General features: G+C 43.1%; 1 protein-coding gene across 5 annotated transcripts in view; it reads left to right on the top strand.

Annotated features, from left to right (window-relative positions):
* Positions 1–20,747, top strand: part of slc10a7 (solute carrier family 10 member 7) — a 345,830-nt gene that overhangs the window by 126,178 nt on the left and 198,905 nt on the right. The gene's annotated exons all lie outside the window — the stretch shown is intronic.

Genomic DNA, 20,747 nt, shown 5'->3' with positions numbered 1-20,747 from the left:
GCAGGAGGGGGTCGGGTGATCAGGGTACAGAACCAGGCAAGAGGCTCGAACAGGTATTACTACCTACATTCAAGAATATGTTCAACAGGTCAAAAGAAGAACAATACCAGAACTCAAACTGCCACGACTCACTAATGGTTGCTTTTACCCCTGACCTAATGGAGGTATTTAAGATTCAGGGCGTTGTAACCCTCGCAAGAGTCATGGGGTGTGAACTGTCAGGTTCCCCGTGACCCCCGATGAAATTGTGGCCCTTAACAAGGGTAACCAACCAGACATAAAAACCCCGACCTTGATGTGAGTTGAGGTGGGAGACCCTACGGGGAGTGGAGTTGAATATTGTAGTTTACCATGTGATTAAAACTTTTGTTGCTTTCATCATCACTTCCTTGTGGTCGCTCTGTGTATATCTAACACGGGGAAACCTGTTTATTCAGAGAGTAGTTAAAATCTGGCAATCATGGTCACAAGGAATAGTTAAGGTAATTGATTTAAGGAGAAGCTAGATTAACACAAAGGCGAAAGGAATGGAAGGTTATGCTGATGGGGTTAGATGAAATGGAATGGCAGGAATCTTCTGTTGAGCTTAAATATCCACTTGGATCAGGTGGGCCCAATGACTTGGTTTTGTGTTGTATATTCTGTGTAATTTATATGCCGCCTACTTGTCCCGCACCAGTTCCTGATTGTCCCTGAACATGGTTGAATTCTTGGCTCTGATGATGACTATGAATTAATAAATATTCCATAAATCCTTTTGTGGAGCGTGCTGTTACTGAGCAAATGCAATGGAAATATAAGAAACCTGACAACCGAAAACCTTAGTACTGTACACAAGTTCAGCTAAAGTAGATGGAGGTGATTAAAATGAATGGCTGGAGCGAATTGGTAAAAGCAGCTTCTGTAAACAGTATCTTAGCATCTATCTGAATGGCGTACTCCTGCTCGTAGAGTCACTGAAGTATTTACAGCATGGAAAGAGGCCCCCAGGACCATTGTGTCCGCGTTGGCGATCAATCACCTATCTACTCTAATCCCATTTTCCAGCACTTCGTCTTGTATTCTATGGCATTTCAAGTGCTCATCTAAATATTTCTTAAATGATTGATTGAGTGATATTTATTGTCATATGTACCTAAGTACAGTGAAAAGTATTTTTCTGCGGTCAAGGGAATGTACACAGTACATACATAGTGGACAAAAGAATAATCGACAGAGTGCATTGAAAGTGGTGCATCAACAAATAGTGATTGGTTACAGTGCGGAACAAGGCCAAACAAGAGCAGCAGAGGGCGTTGTGAATAGTGTTCTTACAGGGAACAGATCAGTCCAAGGGAGAGTCTTTGAGGAGTCTAGTAGCTGTGGGGAAGAAGCTGTCTGGATGTGGGGTTCTTCAGACTTCTGTATGTTCTGCCTGATGGAAGGGTCTGAAAGAGGGCAAAACCTGGGTGTGAGGGGTTTCTGACAATGCTGTCTGCCTTTCTGAGGCAGCGCGAGGTGTAGACAGAATCAATGGGAAGATGGCAAGCTTGTGTGATGCATTGAGCTGAGTTCACCACACTCGAGTAACTTGCGAACTTGGGCCGAGCAGTTGCCATACCAGGCTGTAATGCATGCGGATAGGATGCTCTCTATGGCACATCTGTAGAGATTTGTGAGAGTCGATGCAGACATGCTGATTTTCTTCAGCTGTTGTGAGGGTTCCCGTCTCTTTCACCCTTTCAGGCTGTGAGTTCCAGATTCCAACCGTCCCTGGGTGAAAACAATTTTCTTTACATGCCCTCTAAACCTCCTGCCTCTTATCTTAAATCTATGCCCCCCCCCCCGGTTATTGACACCTCTGCCCCATCTTTGCCCCTCATAATTTTATACACTTCAGTCAGGTCTCCCCTTAGCCTTCTCTGCTCCAAGGAAAATATCCTCAGCCTACCCAGCCTCTCTTGATATCTGAAGTGCTCCAGCCCAGGCACCATCCTGATAAATCTCGTCTGCACCCTTTCTAGTGCAATCACATCCTTCCTCTAGTCTGACGTCTAGAACTGCACATGTACCCCAGTTGTGGCCTAACCAGTGTTTTATACAGTCTCATCGTAACTCCCCTACTCTTTATGTCTTGGCTAATAAAGGCAAGTATTTTCAATATGCCTCCTTAACCACCTTATCTACCTGTCCTGCTGTCTTCAGGGATCTATAGGCATACACACCATGGTCCCTCTAATCCTCTGTGCTTCCTGGATTCCTATCATTCATTAGAATCATAGAATTTACAGTGCAGAAGGAGGCCATTTGGCCCATCGAGTCTGCACCAGCCCTTGGAGAGAGCACCTTACTCAAGCACATGCCTCCACCCTGTCCCCGCAACCCAGCAACCCCACTTAACCTTTTTGGACACTCAGGGCAATTTAGCGTGACCAATCCACCTAACCTGCACATCTTTGGACTGTGGGAGGAAGCCGGAGCACCCGGAGGACACCCACGCAAACACGGGGAGAAGGTGCAGACTCCACACAGCCAGTGACCCAAGCCGGGAATCGATCCTGGGACCCTGGAGCTATGAAGCAATTGTGCTAACCACTGTGCTACCATGCTGCCCTCATATACTCTTGCCTTATTAGTCCTCCCAAAACGCATTACCTCACACTTTAATCATAATCTTTATTATTGCCACAAGTAGGCTTACATTAACAATGCAATCAATTTACTGTGAAACGCCCCTAGGCGCCATACTCCGGCACCTGTTCAGGTACACTGAGGGAGAATTCAGAATGTCCAAATCACCTAACAGCATGTCTTTTGGGACTTGTGGGAGGAAACCAGAGCACCTGGAGGAAACCCACACAGACATAAGCACATAAGAACTAGGAGCAGGAGTAGACCATCTGGCCCCTCGAGCCTGCTCCGCCATTCAATGAGATCATGGCTGATCTTTTGTGGACTCAGCTCCACTTTCCGGCCCGAACACCATAACCCTTAATCCCTTTTTTCTTCAAAAAACTATCTATCTTTACCTTAAAAACATTTAATGAAGGAGCCTCAACTGCTTCACTGGGCAAGGAATTCCATAGATTCACAACCCTCCTCCTAAACTCAGTCCTAAATCTACTTCCCCTTATTTTGAGGCTATGCCCCCTAGTTCAGCTTTCACCCGCCAGTGGAAACAACCTGCCCGCATCTATCCTATCTATTCCCTTCATAATTTTAAATGTTTCGATAAGATCCCCCCTCATCCTTCTAAATTCCAACGAGTACAGTCCGAGTCTACTCAACCTCTCCTCGTAATCCAACCCCTTCAGATCTGGGATTAACCTAGTGAATCTCCTCTGCACACCCTCCAGCGCCAGTACGTCCTTTCTCAGGTAAGGAGACCAAAACTGAACACAATACTCCAGGTGTGGCCTCACTAACACCTTATACAATTGCAGCATAACCTCCCTAGTCTTAAACTCCATCCCTCTAGCAATGAAGGACAAAATTCCATTTGCCTTCTTAATCACCTGTTGCACCTGTAAACCAACTTTCTGTGACTCATGCACGAGCACACCCAGGTCTCTCTGCACAGCAGCATGCTTTAATATTTTATTGTTTAAATAATAATCCCGTTTGCTGTTATTCCTACCAAAATGGATAACCTCACATTTGTCAACATTGTATTCCATCTGCCAGACCCTAGCCCATTCACTTAACCTATCCAAATCCCTCTGCAGACTTCCAGTATCCTCTGCACTTTTCGCTTTACCACTCATTTTAGTGTAATCTGCAGACAGTGACCAAAGCCAGGAATCGAACCCAGGCCCCGGCATTGTGAAACTGTGCTACCTTGCACTGCTTTTCGAGGTTAAATTCCATTTGCCACTGTCCTGCCCATCTAACCAGCCCATCTATATTGTCCTGTAATCTAAGGATTTCCTCCCCACTATTTTTGCGTCATCTGCGAACTTATTGATCATACCTCCCACATTTACATCCAGATCATTAATGTACACTACAAGCAGCAAGGGACTCGGGACCGATCCCTGTTGAGCACCACTGGACACAGGCTTCCAGTAAGATAAACAACCTTTGACCATGACCCTCCTGCCACTAAGCCAATTTTGGATCCAATTTGCCAAATTGTCCTGGATCCATGAAGGGCTCTTACCTTCTTGACTAGTCTCCCATGTGAGACCTTGTCAAAAGCTTTACTGAAGTCAATATGGACTACATCAACTGCACTATCTTCATCTACACACCTAGTCACCTCCCTGAAAAATTCAATCCGTAAGACATGATCTCCTGAGTCCTACTTGTAAAAGTTAAATGAAACTGCAGGCAATAGATATCTTGAGCAAAACCAAACATATGCTGAAAACAGCAGGCCGGTCACTCCCTTTGGAGAAAATGAATAAATTCATATCAGGTGTTTAACCATGAAACGTTAACTTAGCTGTTCTCAAAGGCAGCACGGTGGCACAGAGGTTAGCACTGCTGCCTACGGTGCTGAGGACCCGGGCTCTATCCCGACCCTGGGTCACTGTTTGTCTGGAGTTTGCACATTCTCCCAGTGTCTGCGTGGGTTTCACCCCCACAACCCAAAGATGTGCAGGTTAGGTGGATTGGCCACACTAAATTGCCCCTTAATTGGAAAAGATAAAATTGGATACTCTAAATTTATTTTTAAAAACGTTTCCCTGTTCTCTCCACAGATATTCGCTGATTTTTATACTGTATGAAATGAAACAATGTAACATCTATTTTACCATTTAATATATTATTTTGCTGATTGAAAAATATTGATAGAGCTTACCAATTACGATATATGCCATCAGAATAAGTAAGATCAAAAATATTTTTATTTCTACTCAATTCAAATCCTTTTACCTTTATTTTAAAAAGGGGCCTCCCATCAAGTGACTTCACTTTCAGATGCTGACAGTTTTGAATACTTGATCATTTTTACTTGGTAGATAATTCTCCCTTGAGTCATACATTTCTTGTAGAAAGATATTGATAGATTAAGATAAAAGAAAATGCACTGTACTTGTCTACGCGGTTGAAAACTGTCTGAAGCAGTTGTTAGAAATGTAGATGAAGCAAACTGACTAAAGACTAAACAAATCTGAAGTGAAAATGCCAGTAGCATGCTTGATCTGCTCTTATGTGGAAAGTTTCAGGGATTTAAATTATTCATTCTTGTTGTTTCAGGTGCAACAATGCTTTTAGAAAAGTCACTTTTTACACTTATTGAGATAAATTCAAAATAATCCTCATTTCCATTTGCCAACTGTGCTAAGTAGTGTCTACAAATGGATCTGATTGACCACATATGTTTCATCAACCAAAACATGATGATTAACTTTGAAACATTTGGCTATTTTCATGGTAACTGAAATGTACTTCTTTTTAAAAAAGCATTTAGAATTACTTTGTGCCTTGTAATGTCTCTATGAGGCATCTAAAATTCAGTGAATTTCTTTGAAATGCACTGAGGGAAGGCGCTGTTGGAAATACATTGCAATGCTCCAAAAATAGGATTCAACCCCAATTAATTATTTTTTTTGTTTGGTGGTATTGGTTGAGGGAGGGACATCGACATGAGCACCATGAGAGTTCACTGCTCAACTTTGAATAATGCCATTGGAATTTGTGTTCACATGAACGTCTTTTCTGAAGGAACGGGCCTCCTCAGTACTGCAGTGCAAAGTAATCTGAGATTATATGGTCAAACCCTGGAGTGGGGTTGAATCACAAGGTCTTCTGACTGAGCAATGGAAATTAAATTGAAAGACACCAGGTTAGGATGCTCAGTCAATGCAATTTTATTTGTATAAGCTGTATTTATAATGATTTATTCCGTGAGGTTGAAAAAATATATTAGTGTCATAATTCTGTAAACTAAATAGTACATTTTAGAAGTAATAAAACACTAATATAAAGCCGGAATTTTAAAAAAGTTTAAAATATTTTCATGCGATGAGAGCAGTGCCGGCAAGGCTAGCTTTTATTATCCATCCCTAATTGCCCTTAAGAAAATGGTGGTGAGTCACCTTAAACCACTGAAGCCTCTCAGGTGTAGGTACACCAGTAGTGCTGTCAGAAAGGAAGTGACAAGAGTTTTCATCTAGTGATAATAAGGAATAATGATACAATTCCAAGTACAGATGGTGTGTGGTTTGGAGGGAAACTTGCAGGTGGAGTTGTTCCCATGAGTCTGCTGTCCTTGTCCTTCTAGGTGGTGGAGGTCCAGGGCTTGGCAGATACTGCCCCAAGAAGCTTGCTGAGCTGCTGCAGTGCATCTTGTATATGATGCATGCTACTTTGCACCAGTGGTAGAGGGAGTCAACGTTTAAAGTTGTGGATCGAGTGTCAGTGAAGCAGATTGCTTTTTCCTGAATGGTGTTGAGCTTCCTGAATGTGAGAGTATTTGATCAAACCTCTGATTTATGCCTTGTCAATTCCCAGCATCTGATTTTCTCTTGTAGCCAAAGTGTCTACACAGCTGATCCAGTTGCATTTCTTGTAAGTGGTAACCCCTCTAACATGTTGATGGTGGCGGAATCAGCAATGATAACACTATTGAATTTTAAGGAAAATGGTTGGCTTCTGTCATGTTGGATATTGTGATTGCCAGGCACCTAAGTCGTGCGCATGTTACTTTGCTGTTTCACAGCTAAAACCTGAATATTGTCCAGGTCTTATTGCATATTGGGCATGGACTGCTTCAGTATCTGAAGAGTAGTGCATGGTGTAATCATCAGCAAGCATCCCTTCTTCTGACCTTGTTATGATGTAAAAATCATTGATGAAGCAGCTGAAGGTGTTTGGGCCTAGAACACTATAGATTACATAGAATTTACATAGAATTTACAGTGCAGAAGGAGGTCATTCGGCCCATCGAGTCTGCACCGGCTCCTGGAAAAAGCACCCTACCCAAGGTCAACATCTCCACCCTATCCCCATAACCCAGTAACCCCACCCAACACTAAGGGCAATTTTGGACACTAAGGGCAATTTATCCTGGCCAATCTACCTAACCTACACATCTTTGGACTGTGGGAGGAAACCGGAGCACCCGGAGGAAACCCACGCACACATGGAGAGGACGTGCAGACTCCGCACAGACAGTGACCCAAGCCGGAATCGAACCTGGGACCCTGGAGCTGTGAAGCGATTGTGCTATCCACAATGCTACCGTGCTGCCCCTGTGGAGCTCCAGCTACAATGTCCTGGCATTGAGGTGATTACTCTCCAACAAGGACAGCCATCTTTCTTAGTGCTGGGTATGACTCCAATCAGTGGAGAGTTCTCTGCCCAAGTCCCAATGACTTAGTTTTGCTATGCCTCCTTGATGCCACACACGGTCAAATGTTGCCTTTATGTCACAGGCACTTATTCCTACCTCACCTCCTGAATTCAGCTCTTTGGACCAAGGTTGTAATGTGGTCAGGAGCCATGTGGCCCTGATGGAACCCAAATTGAATATTAAGCAGCTTCTGGCTGTGTAAGTGCTGCGTGATAGTACTGTCAAAGGCATCTCCCATCCCTTTGCTGACAATTGAGAGTAGGCTGATGGAGCAGTAATGGTCAGACTTGATTTGTCCTTTTTATGGACAGGAGATGTGTAGGCAATTTTCTACATTGTCAGATAGAGGCTCGTGTTGTAGCTGTACTGGAATAGCTTGATTAGTGGTGTGGCTAGTTCTGGAGCATAAGTTTTCAGGACTGATGCTCGAATGTTGACATGACCCATATTGTCTTTGTTCTATCCATTGCCTTCAACTGTTTCTTGTGTTACGATCCCTGTAGAGAGCAATATATTTTAATATCTCAATGACCAAGGATCGCAAAACAAGATCCCCCTTGTAAGATTCCCTTTTGTGTAACTTTTCACAGTCCTTGTTTTCTGGAACATGGGTTCCCACAGCCTGCTTGGTGATTAGCCCAGGAACCATTTTCTTCTGTTTGACAAAGCAGCAATTTTTGTGGTCTGCTTACCACAAATTGTTAGTTTGGACTGTATGTCTGCACATAGTAAATGCAGCTGCTTCTTCCTTTCTATCTCAGTGTTGGTCCTCATAGCGGACTTTAAATATATTTTGACATGGGCCCGGCCCCATTACAACCAAGTCACTGGGATTATCATCAGGCAGGCTACAGCAGAACTTCACACCCTGAAGTTGTACTTCATTCCAGGGTATTCCACCTTACGTTAAATTTAAAACATAGCCATTTTATAAAGCTTCACATTTTTTTTTTAAATTTAGAGTACCCAAATATTTTTTCCAATTAAGAGGCAATTTAGCGTGGCCAATTCACCTAACCTGCACATCTTGGGGCGAAACCCACGCAGACACTGGGAGAATGTGCAAACTCCACACGGACAGTGACCCAGGACCAGGATTCGAACCCGGGTCCTCAGCGCTGTAGGCAGCAATGCTAACCACTGTGCCACCGTGCTGCCCCTAAGCTTCACATTAATAATGGTTGATATGTGGAGTGAAGCAAGTTGGCTGAAGACAGGTATCTATGATGTAGGGACTTCAGAAGGAGGTACAGTGATTATAAACTAGTTTTACTAACCTATAATAACCTATAATCAAAAAAGGATAACTGAAATGGCACCAAAAGTAACAACTGTACAAGTCAAATACCAGACTTTTTTTAATATAAGCATTTCTTTGCTTATCAATTTTTTCTTTTTCATTTTTATACCTCCTTTTGGAAATAAGAGGCGGGATTCTCCAACCCCCTGCTGGGCCGGAGACACGCCGGAGGGCGGCGTGAATGCCGCCCCGACACCAGCTGCCAAATTCTCAGGGGGCGGGAATCGCGCCGTTCGGGGGCCGTTGGCAGCCCCCCCCCCCCCCCCCCCCCCCCCCCCGGCAATTCTCTGCTCAGCTGAATTTTCGGCCAGTCCTGCCGGCGTAAATTACACAAGGTTCTTACCGGTGGGTCCTGGCTCTGCGGGTGGCCTGTGCCGTGGAGGCACTCTTTCCCTCTGCACTGGCCGCTGTAAAGCTCCGCTATGGCCGGCGCGGAGAAGAAACCCCCTGCGCATGCGCAGGAATCATGCCAGCGGTTCTGGGAAAACGCTGGCACTCCTGCACATGCGCCAACCCGCGCCGGCCAGCGTAGGTCCTTTGGCGTCGGTTGGCACGGCGCCAACCACTCCAGTGCCGGCCTGGCCCCCGAAGGTGCAGAGGATTTTGCACCTTCCGGGCGGCCTGACCGGTACCGGAGTGGTTCACGCCACTCTTTCACGCCAGTAGAGCCTGCCCACCGGATACTGGAGAATTCCGGCCAAGATGTCAGTACTAGGGCCACAATTGATAAAACAAGATCCTGTAACATTTTTTGTGATAAACAAATGATTAATTGTGACATCGTACAAATCCCGACAGTACAGATCATAACACACATGTAACTGCACCTTTCTCCCACCATTCCCTATCCCCCAACCAAACAAAAAGACATAACAAAGCATATAGTTCCTTTGGGCACTTTTGTTTCCTGATGTCTCCCTGCTCCCTTTTCAAACTTTTAATTATCCATTGTTATATCTACATATCATATGATACATTTATTATATAACAGAGTGAGGCCCTGTTTAATGTTGCCCCATTTAATGTTATTCTGCTTTGACGTCTGTCAGGTGAGGAGGCATGAATTCTTGTTTAGAGTCACAAGCTTTGTTTTAAAGTTTTTTCCTGCTGGTTTGACATTGGGACCATTTTGAAATGGTCCTCTCCTGCTTCCTAACCCTTAGACTTGTGGTCTTGCCGCTCCCTAAACCACCCTCTTGCCGTTCCTTGTTCTTGCCAAAACTTCCACTTCCCAATACCACTGATCATCACTAACAAGGTATAGAAATAAACAAGATTGTGAAAAACAACTTTGAAAACCTAAAAAAGAACAACCGAACCCGAGAATACTGCAACATATTAGCGGCTTACAAGAGACATAAAAATCTGAGAGACATCCTAGTGAAAAGCAAAATGAACCAGCTCAACAAAAGGAAACAAAAGAAAATGTAACTGGTCTGATTAGTAAGTTTGTGGACGACACAAAGGTTGGTGGAATTGCGGATAGCGATGAGGACTGTCAGAGCATACAGCAGGATTTAGAATGTGTGGAGACTTGGGCGGAGAGATGGCAGATGGAGTTTAATCTGTTTAGAACCTTAGTTAGGCCACACTTGGAGTATAGTGTTCAATTCTGGTCGCCACATTACCAGAAGGAAGAGATTTACCAGGATGTTGCCTGGTGTGGAGGGCCGGCATCAACACCGGCATCTCCACATCATGTAAAGATTGACCTTGGTTTTTCAGGGATCAAAACCCATCGAATGTCCTGCTCCCCCCTCTTCACCCCGGACTTCTTCACATACTCACTGAAGAAAGATGGCAGGTTGGAATCGCTGTCCAGGAAAACTTTCATGTCGATCTACTTGTCTGCCAGGAGCATCTTAAACTTATGCTTTGCTAACATAGCCATTATGGACAATCCAAATCACAGCACTCCCTGAGGAGTCAGAACCCCTACTATCCAACATGCTGGTCTCAGCTTGCCCCACCGGGGTTCGGAACTGAACAGTGCAACTTGTCCAACTGCGGCAGATCAGATCGCACTGGAGTGCACCCATCCATGTCATAGAAATAGGTTGGGGCAGGCAGCCCATCAGTGACTCAATTAGATAACCAATCCCTGTACAGGATACCCTATGGGCCCAAGTATTGTGCACATATAAACCCCTCAAACATTACTTGTGTAAAATTCAACCTATAGTAGCTAGCCACTTTTAAGGGGAAGTGCATCAGAAGCATGATGTGACCCGATTAACCAATGGGGAACGAGCTTGGGGATGTGGACTTTGTAGCCAGTTGTGATCTTAGTGCTGAGAATGAAGACGGTTTTAGCACCCTGTATATAGTTTGGAATTCTTAATAAACCCATTGTTGTTAGTTAGCTAACTGGCGGACCTCATCCCTCTGTGCACTTTGTAGCTCCTTGGTGCCCTACCGCGCTCTATCGCTGATGCTATTTCCAGCACCTTTTTAAAAGTTAACATCGATTCAGCTAATACTTTTATCTGTATAGCTGCATTGTTTACACCACATACCAATTGGTCTCATAACATGTCCTTCAACGCTGACCCAAAATTGCAATGCTCTGCAATTTGTCTTTGCCTTGCTACAAAGGCCGCAATGATCTCCCTGGGATTCACCCTGTGGAGTTAAATTTATAATAATAATAATCTTTACTATTGTTACAAGTAGACTTACATTAACACTACAACGAAGTTACTGTGAAAATCCCGGCATCTGCTCTGGTACACTGAGGGAGAATTCAGAATGTCCAAATTACCTAACAGCATGACCCTCTGTAATTTTACTGCGGGCTTAGGGTGGGTATGTCCCTTTGATCCCTCAATGATCTCTGCACTTGCCATTGTGTCAGGAGCATCTGGCGATGTTGAACATCGGATATACCGGTGAGTCTAGTGAATATCGGTAATCCAGATATACCACATCCATCGGCTCCCCGTTATCTACTGCACTGGTAATGTCCTCAAAAAATTCCACTAAATTAGTTAGGCATGACCTGCCCTTTACGAACCCATGCTGCGTCTGCCCAATGGGACAATTTCTATCCAGATGCCTCGCAATTTCTTCCTTGATGATAGATTCCAGCATCTTCCCTACTACCGAAGTTAAGCTCACTGGCCTATAATTTCCTGCTTTCTGCCTACCTCCTTTTTTAAACAGTGGCGTCACGTTTGCTAATTTCCAATCCACTGGGACCACCGCAGAGTCTAGTGAATTTCGGTAAATTATCACTAGTGCATCTGCAATTTCCCTAGCCATCTCTTTTAGCACTCTGGAATGCATTCCATCAGGGCCAGGAGACTTGTCTACCTTTAGCCGCATTAGCTTGCCCATCACTCCCTCCTTAGTGATAACAATCCTCTCAAGGTCCTCACCTGTCATAGCCTCATTTCTATCAGTCGCTGGCATGTTATTTGTGTCTTCCACTGTGAAGACCGACCCAAAAAACCTGTTCAGTTCCTCAGCCATTTCCTCATTTCCCATTATTAAAACTCCCTTCTCATCTTCTAAAGGACCAATATTTACCTTAGCCACTCTTTTTTGTCTTATAGAACAGTACAGCACAGAACAGGCCCTTCGGCCCTCAATGTTGTGCCGAGCAATGATCACCCTACTTAAACCCACGTAACCCGTATACCCGTAACCCAACAATCCCCCCATTAACCTTACACTACGGGCAATTTAGCCTGGCCAATCCACCTAACCCGCACATCTTTGGACTGTGGGAGGAAACCGGAGCACCCGGAGGAAACCTACGCACACACGGGGAGGACGTGTAGACTCCACACAGACAGTGACCCAGCCGGGAATCGAACCTGGGACCCTGGAGCTGTGAAGCATTGATGCTAACCACCATGCTACTGTGAGGCCCCAAATATATATATATATATTTGTAAAAACTTTTACTGTCTGTTTTTATATTCTGAGCAAGTTTATTCTCATACTCTATCTTACTCTTCTTTATAGCTTTTTTAGTAGCTTTCTGTTGCCCCCTAAAGATTTCCCAGTCCTCTAATCTCCCAGCAATCTTTGCCACTTTATATGCTTTTTCCTTCAATTTGATACTCTCCCTTATTTCCTTAGATATCCACATTCGATTTTCCCTCTTTCTTCCGTCCTTCCTTTTTGTTGGTATAAACCTTTGCTGAGCACTGTGAAAAATCGCTTGGAAGGTTCTCCACTGTTCCTCAACTGTTCCACCATAAAGTCTTGGCTCCCAGTCTACCTTAGCTAGTTCTTCTCTCATCCCCTTGTAATCTCCTTTGTTTAAACACAAAACACTAGTATTTGATTTTACTTTCTCACCCTCCATCTGTATTTTAAATTCCACCATATTGTGATCGCTCCTTCCGAGAGGATCCCTAACTATGAGATCATGAATCAATCCTGTCTCATTACACAGGACAAGATCTAGGACCGCTTGTTCCCTCGTAGGTTCCATTACATACTGTTCTAGGAAACTATCGCGGATACATTCTATAAACTCCTCCTCAAGGTTGCCTTGACTGACCTGGTTAAACCAATCGACATGTAGATTAAAATCCCCCATGATAACTGCTGTACCATTTCTACATGCATCAGTTATTTCTTTGTTTATTGCCTGCCCCACCATATCGTTACTATTTGGTGGCCAATAGACTACTCCTATCAGTGACTTTTTCGCCTTACTATTCCTGATTTCCACCCAAATGGATTCAACCTTATCCTCCATAGCACCGATGTCATCCCTTACTATTGCCCGGATGTCATCCTTAAATAACAGAGCAACACCACCTCCCTTACCATCCACTCTGTCCTTCCGAATAGTTTGATACCCTCGGATATTTAACTCCCAGTCGTGACCATCCTTTAACCATGTTTCAGTAATGGCCACTAAATCATAGTCATTTACGATGATTTGTGCCATCAACTCATTTACTTTATTCCGAATACTACGAGCATTCAGGTAAAGTACACTTATGTTGGTTTTTTTACCTCTGTTTTGAATCTTAACATCTCCAGTTTTATTCCATTTGTTATTACTGGGCCTATTCACTGAGCTCCCCTCAGTCACTGTACCTTGTACTGTCGCCCTTTTAGATTTTTGACTATGTCTTCTCTGCCTTGCACTTTTCCCCTTCCTTTTGCTTCTGTCCCTGTTTTACTACCTTCCAACTTCCTGCATCGGTTCCCATCCCCCTGCCATAGTGTTTTGTTGCATAGATACATCATCATATTGTGAAAAAATAAAACATGGGAGTCGGCTATGATGGGTTTGTTATAGCAACCTTTGAGCAGCCTTTGCTGAGATTGTAGCATTTTACCAAAAGTTGTTGAGTATACCTAGCTTATGTATGCTCTGCCTTTGATATGTGTTTTGACTATAGGAATACATTCTGGGTAAATAGTCATAACTTTCAGAGAATTGTTTTATTTTCTGTCAAGTTTGTCCAGAATGACAAGTGCTGCTAGTCGAGGGTAACTGTCCATTAACATGAATTGATTACAAATGAGGGTTAATTCCAAACTATTCAACCTATATTTTTGATTCTGGCATGACTCTTACTTTTATTTTAAAAATATTTGCCACAAAAACTTGAGGTCCAATTTGTCAGTTTTACGCCACTGGAATGGGCCATTTAACCCAACAGATCTATACCGGTGTTCTAACTGAGCCCGCCACCCACCTTACTCCATCTCACCCTATATTGCAACCGTTGATTTTTTTTTCCTCATGTACTTGTCTAGTTTTCTATCAAATACATCTATACCACTAGCCTAAAACGCTACATTCGCCATGGTCTTACCAAATTGAGGAAACATGTACCTCCTGAATTTCCTATTGAATTTATTGACTATTATGCAGATACAGCAACAGTTCAGTAAGAAAATACTCTGTTAGTCTTTTTTACAAAGAGATTGGAGTATAAAATGGCTTACTGCAATTGTGTAGGCTTTGGTGAACCCATCTGGATTTCTGTGTACAGTCTTGGTCTCCTTATCTGAGGAAGGATGTACTTAACTTGGAGGAAATGCTTTGAACATTCACTCAACTGACTCCTGGGACTGTACTGTAAGGATAGATTTATATGTTTCAATCAGATCCCCCCTTGTTCTTCTAAACGCCAATGAGTATAGTTCCAGTCTACTCAGTCTCTCCTCATAAGACAATTCTCTTAACTCCGGAATCAACCCGTATAAATCTCCTCTGCACCCCCTCAAGTGTCAGGACATCCTTTTTCAAATAAGGAGACCAAAACTACACAGTACCCCAGGTGTGGTCTCACCAGACAGAACTTCCTTGTTTTTAAATTCCATCCCTCTAGCAATGAAGGACAAAATTCCATTTGCCGTCTTAATTACCTGCTGCACCTGCAAACCAAGTTTTTGCGATTCATGCGCAAGGACAGCATGCTGTAATTTTGTATCATTTAAATAATAGTCCATTTTGCTGTTATTCCTACCAAAATGAATGATCTCACATTTACCAACATTGTACTCCATCTGCCACACACTTGCCCACTCACTTAAACTATCTATATCCCTCTACAGACTTTGTGTCCTCTGCACATTTACTCTACCACTTATCTTAGTGTCATCTGTGAACTTTGACACATTACACCTGGTCCCCAACTCCAAATTATCTGTCTAAATTGTAAACAATGAAGGTTCCAAAACTGATCCCTGAGGCCCACCACTAGCCACGATCACCAGCCTGAAAAACACCCATTTATCCCCACTCTTTGCTTTCTGTTAGTTAACCAATCCTCTATCCATGCTAATACATTACCTGTAGCACTGTGCACTCTTAACTTACGCAGCAGCCTTTTATGCAGCACCTTGTCGAATACCTTCTAGAAATCTAGATACACCACAACCAATGGTTCCTCATTGTCCATCATACTCATAATGTCCTCAAAGAATTACAGTAAATTAGTTAAACATGACCTGCCTTTCATGAACCCATGCTGCTTCTGCCCAATTGGACAATTTCTATCCAGATGGTTTGTTATTTCTTCTTTGATGATAGATTCAAGCATTTCCTCCACTACAGAAGTTAAGCTAGCCGGCCTATAGTTACCTGCCTTTTGTCTACCTCTTTTAAACAGTGGAGTCTCATTTGCTGTTTTCCAATCTGCCGGGACCCCGTCCGATGAAGGCAAGCATGCTGTATGCCTTCTTGACCACTCTATCAACCTGCGTTGCCACCTTCAGGGTACAATGGTCCTGAAACTCCCAGATCTCTCTGTACATCAATTTTCCCCAGGACCCTTCCATTGACCAAATAGTCCGCTCTTGAATTTGATCTTCCAAAATGCATCACCTCGCATTTGCCTGGATTGAACTCCATCTGCCATTTCTCTGCCCAACTCTCCAATCTATCTATATTTTGTTGTATTCTCTGACAGTCCTCCTCGCTATCTGCAACTCCACCAATCTTAGTATCATCTGCAAACTTGTTAATCAGAACACCTATACCTTCCTCCAGGTCATTTATGTAGATCACAAACAACAGTGGTCCGAGCACGGATCCCTGTGGAACACCACTAGTCACCCTTCTCCATTTTGAGACACTCCCTTCCATCACTACTCTCTGTCTCCTGTTGCCCAGCCAGTTCTTTATCCATCTAGCTAGTACACCCTGAATCCCATACGACTTCACTTTTTCCATCAACCTGCCATAGGACACCTTATCAAACGCCTTACTAAAGTCCATGTATATGACATCTACAGCCCTTCCCTCATCAATTAACTTTGTCACTTCCTCAAAGAATTTTATTAGGTTTGTAAGACATGACCGTCCCTGCACAAAACCATGCTGCCTATCACTGATAAGTCTATTTTCTTCCAGATGTGAATAGATCCTATCCCTCAGTATCTTCTCCAACAGTTTGCCTACCACTGACGTCAAGCTCACCAGCCTGAAAAACACCCATTTATCCCCACTCTTTGCTTTCTGTTAGTTAACAAATCCTCTATCCATGCTAATACATTACCTGTAGCACTGTGCACTCTTAACTTATGCAGCAGCCTTTTATGCAGCACCTTGTCGAATACCTTCTAGAAATCTAGATACACCACAACCAATGGTTCCTCATTGTCCATCATACTCATAATGTCCTCAAAGAATTACAGTAAATTAGTTAAACATGACCTGCCTTTCATGAACCCATGCTGCTTCTGCCCAATTGGACAATTTCTATCCAGATGGTTTGTTATTTCTTCTTTGATGATAGATTCAAGCATTTCCTCCACTACAGAAGTTAAGCTAGCCGGCCTATAGTTACCTGCCTTTTGTCTACCTCTTTTAAACAGTGGAGTCTCATTTGCTGTTTTCCAATCTGCCGGGACCGCCCCAGAATCCAGCGAATTTTGATAAATTACCACGAGTTTTCTGTTTTCCCCCCCCCCCCCCCCCCCCGCCACTTCTCTTTTAGTACCCTGGGATGCATTCCAGCAGCACCAAAAGACTTGTCTATCTTTAGCCCTATTAGATTGCCCAATACTACCTCCTTAGTGATAATGATCGTTTTTAGATCCTCACCTCTCATAGCCTCCCTGCCATCAATTATTGGCATGTTATTTGTGTCTTCCACCGTGAAGACCGACACAAAATACCTCTTCAATGTCTTGGCCATTTCCTCATTTCCCATTATTAAATCCCCCTTCTGATCCCCTAAAGGACCAATGTTTACCTTGGCCTCTCTTTTTAGTTTTGCTATCTGTTTTTAAATTCTGAGCTAGTTTACTCTCTTCATCTATCTTACTTTTCTTTATAGCTTTTTTCGTGGCTTTCTGTTGACATTTAAAGATTTCCCAATCCTCTAGTTTCCCACTAATCTTTGCCACTTTATGTACATTTTCTTTCAATTTGGTACCCTCCTTTATTTCTTTGGATATCCATGGTTGATTAGCCATTTTCCTGCAGTTGTTCCTCTTCACTGGTATATACTTTTGCTGAGCACTGCGAAAAATCGCTTTAAAAGTCCTCCATTGTTCCTCAATTGTCCTACCATAAGGTCTTTGCTCCCAGTCTACCTTCGCCAACTCTTCCCTCATTCCATTGTAGAATCCATTGTTTAAGCACAAAACACTAGTATTAGATTTTACCGTCTCCTCCTCAATCTGTATTTTAGATTCTGTGATCGCTCCTTCCGAGAGGATCACTGACTACGAGATCATTAATTATTCCTGTCTCGTTCCACAGGACCAGATCTAGGATAGCTGGCTCCCTTGTAGGTTCCATTACATACTGTTTGAGGAAACTGACATGGATACGTTCTATGAACTCCTCCTCAAGGCTGCCTTGACTGACCTGGTTTGACCAATCGACATGTGAATTAAAATTCCCCATGACAAGTGCCATACCGTTTTTTTACATGCAGCAGTGATTTCTTTGTTTATTGCCTGCCCGACTGTAATGTTATTATTTGGTGACCTATAGACTACACCTATCAGAAACCTTTCCTCCTTACTATTTCTAATTTCCATCCAAATTGATTCATCCTTTTTCCCCATAGGAACTATATTATCTCACTACTGTTCTAATGTTATCCTTCCATATCAGAGCTACACCTTACCTTCCATTCTGTTCTGTTGAATAGTCTGATACCCTGGATATTTAACTCCCTGACTGAATAGTGAGGGGAGAGAGGAAAGAGTTCATTTTGAATAGCGCGGGGAGAGAGTTCACTTTGAATAGCGCGAGGAGAGAGTTCATTTTGAATAGCGCAGGGAGAGAGTTCATTTTGAATAGCGCAGGGAGAGAGTTCACTTTGAATAGAGCAGGGAGAGAGTTCATTTCGAATAGCGTGGGGAGAGAGTTCACTTTGAATAGTGCGGGGAGAGATTCATTTCAAATAGCGTGGGGAGAGAGTTCACTTTGAATAGCGCAGGGAGAGAGGAAAGAATTCATTTTGAATAGCGTGCGGAGAGAGGAGAGAGTTCATTTTGAATAGCGCGAGGAGAGAGGAGAGGTCATAATGAGGTCGGTGGGGATGTTCGCTGATGATTTCACAATTTCTGTACCATTTGCAACTCCTCAGATATTGAAGCAATCTGTACCCATATGTAGCAAGACCTGGATAACGTTCAGGCTTGGGCTGACAAGCAGCAAGTAACATTCACGCCACACAAATGGCAGGCAATGGCCATCTCTAACAAGAGAGAATCCAAACATGTCTCGTGGACATTCAATGGCATTACCATCGCTGAGTCACCCACTATCAACATCCTGGGGGTTACCACTGACCAGAAACTGAACTGGACTAACCATATAAATATTGTGACTATAAGCATATGAAATAGGAGCAAGAGTTGGCAATTCTGCCTCTTGAGCTTGCTTCGCCTTGATAGTATCATAGCTGGTTTGATTGCAGCCTCAACTCCACTTTCCCGCCAACCCACTATGAACAAGAGGGAGCAGAGGCTGGGAATTCTGTGGCAAGGCTGGGAATTCTATGGCAGGTAACCCATCTCCTCAGTTGCCAAAGCCTGTCCACCATCTTGAAGGCAGAAGTCAGCAATGCGATGGAATACCCTACACTTGCCTGGATGAGTCAGCTCCAGCAACACTAAAGAAGCTCAACATCATCCAGGACAAAGCAGCCCACTTGATCGGCACCCCATTCACCACCTTAAGCATTCATTCCCTCCACCACCAATGCACAGTGGCAACAATGTCTATCACCTACAAGATACATGTACATTATCAAGGCTCCTTCGACAGCACCTTCCAAACCTCCGACCACTATCACCTAGGACAAGGGCAGCAGATACATGGGAACACCACCACCTGAAAGTTCCCCTCCAAGCCACACATCATCTGAACAAGGTCATCCGGACTTGAAAGGTTGGCTCTGTTTTCTCCACAGATACTGATAGATCTGCTGGGATTGTCCAGTATTTTCTGTTTTTGTTTCATATTCCAACAGCCGCAGTAATTTGCTTTTATCCTAACTAGGATGTTCCTTCACTGGCACTGGATTAAAATCCTGGAATTCCCTCCCTAACTATGACTACACCACATAATTACAGCACTATGACTACACCACATAACCACCTTCTGGATAGCAGTTATAGATGGGCAACAAATGTTGGCTTAGCCAGCGATACCCACATCCTGTGCCTGAATGAAAAAAATTCTTCACTGGAAGAGTGGAGCATTGTTCGAATTATTTGCCACAAAGAGCTGTGAATGCTCAGTCATTGAGTGTATTAATGACAGAGAGATTGTGATGTTCATTTCAAGCAGTTATGGATCTGTTTGACCTCTTGGAGGAGAATTTGCAGGAAAGTCCATCAGATGCCCATTCTTTGTCTGTGGTAATAAAGGTAACTGCTGTTCTCAACTTTTATTATTTGGGCTCCTTTCAGTGATTCATGTCCTTCAATACACATGCCTGCATTAGATAGGTAATGGACCCACTTTCCATTGAAGAGACGGGAAATGGAGGTAGCACCAACAGAAGACATTCCAGAATCCAATGAATTAGGTCCGAAAGACTGGAAGGATATGAGCGGAGTTGGTGGAAGACCAGACAACTCCATATGTACTACTGGTGTAAAGCAAAAGAGGAAAGGCAGCATAAAGAAAAAACAGGACATATGTGAAAAATCGGACGCTGAAGGAAAAGAATGGTCACACCCAACTCCTGGAGGAGGTGCTGGGAATGTCTGGAGGTTAATCTTTAGTGTTAAAGAATTGTGTTACAAAGATAGGTCAGAAAACCAGAAACTACTCCAGAACATCCACCCAGTAACAAAGTATGAGATTCACTTAAATTTCTTTCTGGTGCAAATTTGAGTTTAAAATAATTGTTTTTAATTTTTAATTTGCTCTTTATTGAAAGCTAGATGTAAAACAAAAACATTTTGGGAAATTTTATTGTAATTTCTAACACACTACATTAATTGTAATTTATAACACAAACTACATTGAAGGGTCAATTCCATGTAGTTAAACCATTGTTTTTGTAACTCACTTATTATATTGATGTTTGGAACAAGTCCTTTGGGATTTTGTGTCTTGTTTCTGTATAATTGGAATGGTGAAATTCTGTTAATTTGACCTACTTGAAATATTAAGCGCAGTTTATCAAATAGCTGCCAGAAACAATCCACACTCTAGTGCTGTGACTTTATTTTAATTGATTATTTTATATGTACTCTCAGCCCATGTAACTT

The sequence above is a fragment of the Scyliorhinus canicula genome, chromosome 3 (genome assembly GCF_902713615.1).
Source record: "Scyliorhinus canicula chromosome 3, sScyCan1.1, whole genome shotgun sequence".
Classification (NCBI taxonomy): domain Eukaryota; kingdom Metazoa; phylum Chordata; class Chondrichthyes; order Carcharhiniformes; family Scyliorhinidae; genus Scyliorhinus; species Scyliorhinus canicula.
This window is presented reverse-complemented; position numbering and strand designations above follow the sequence as displayed.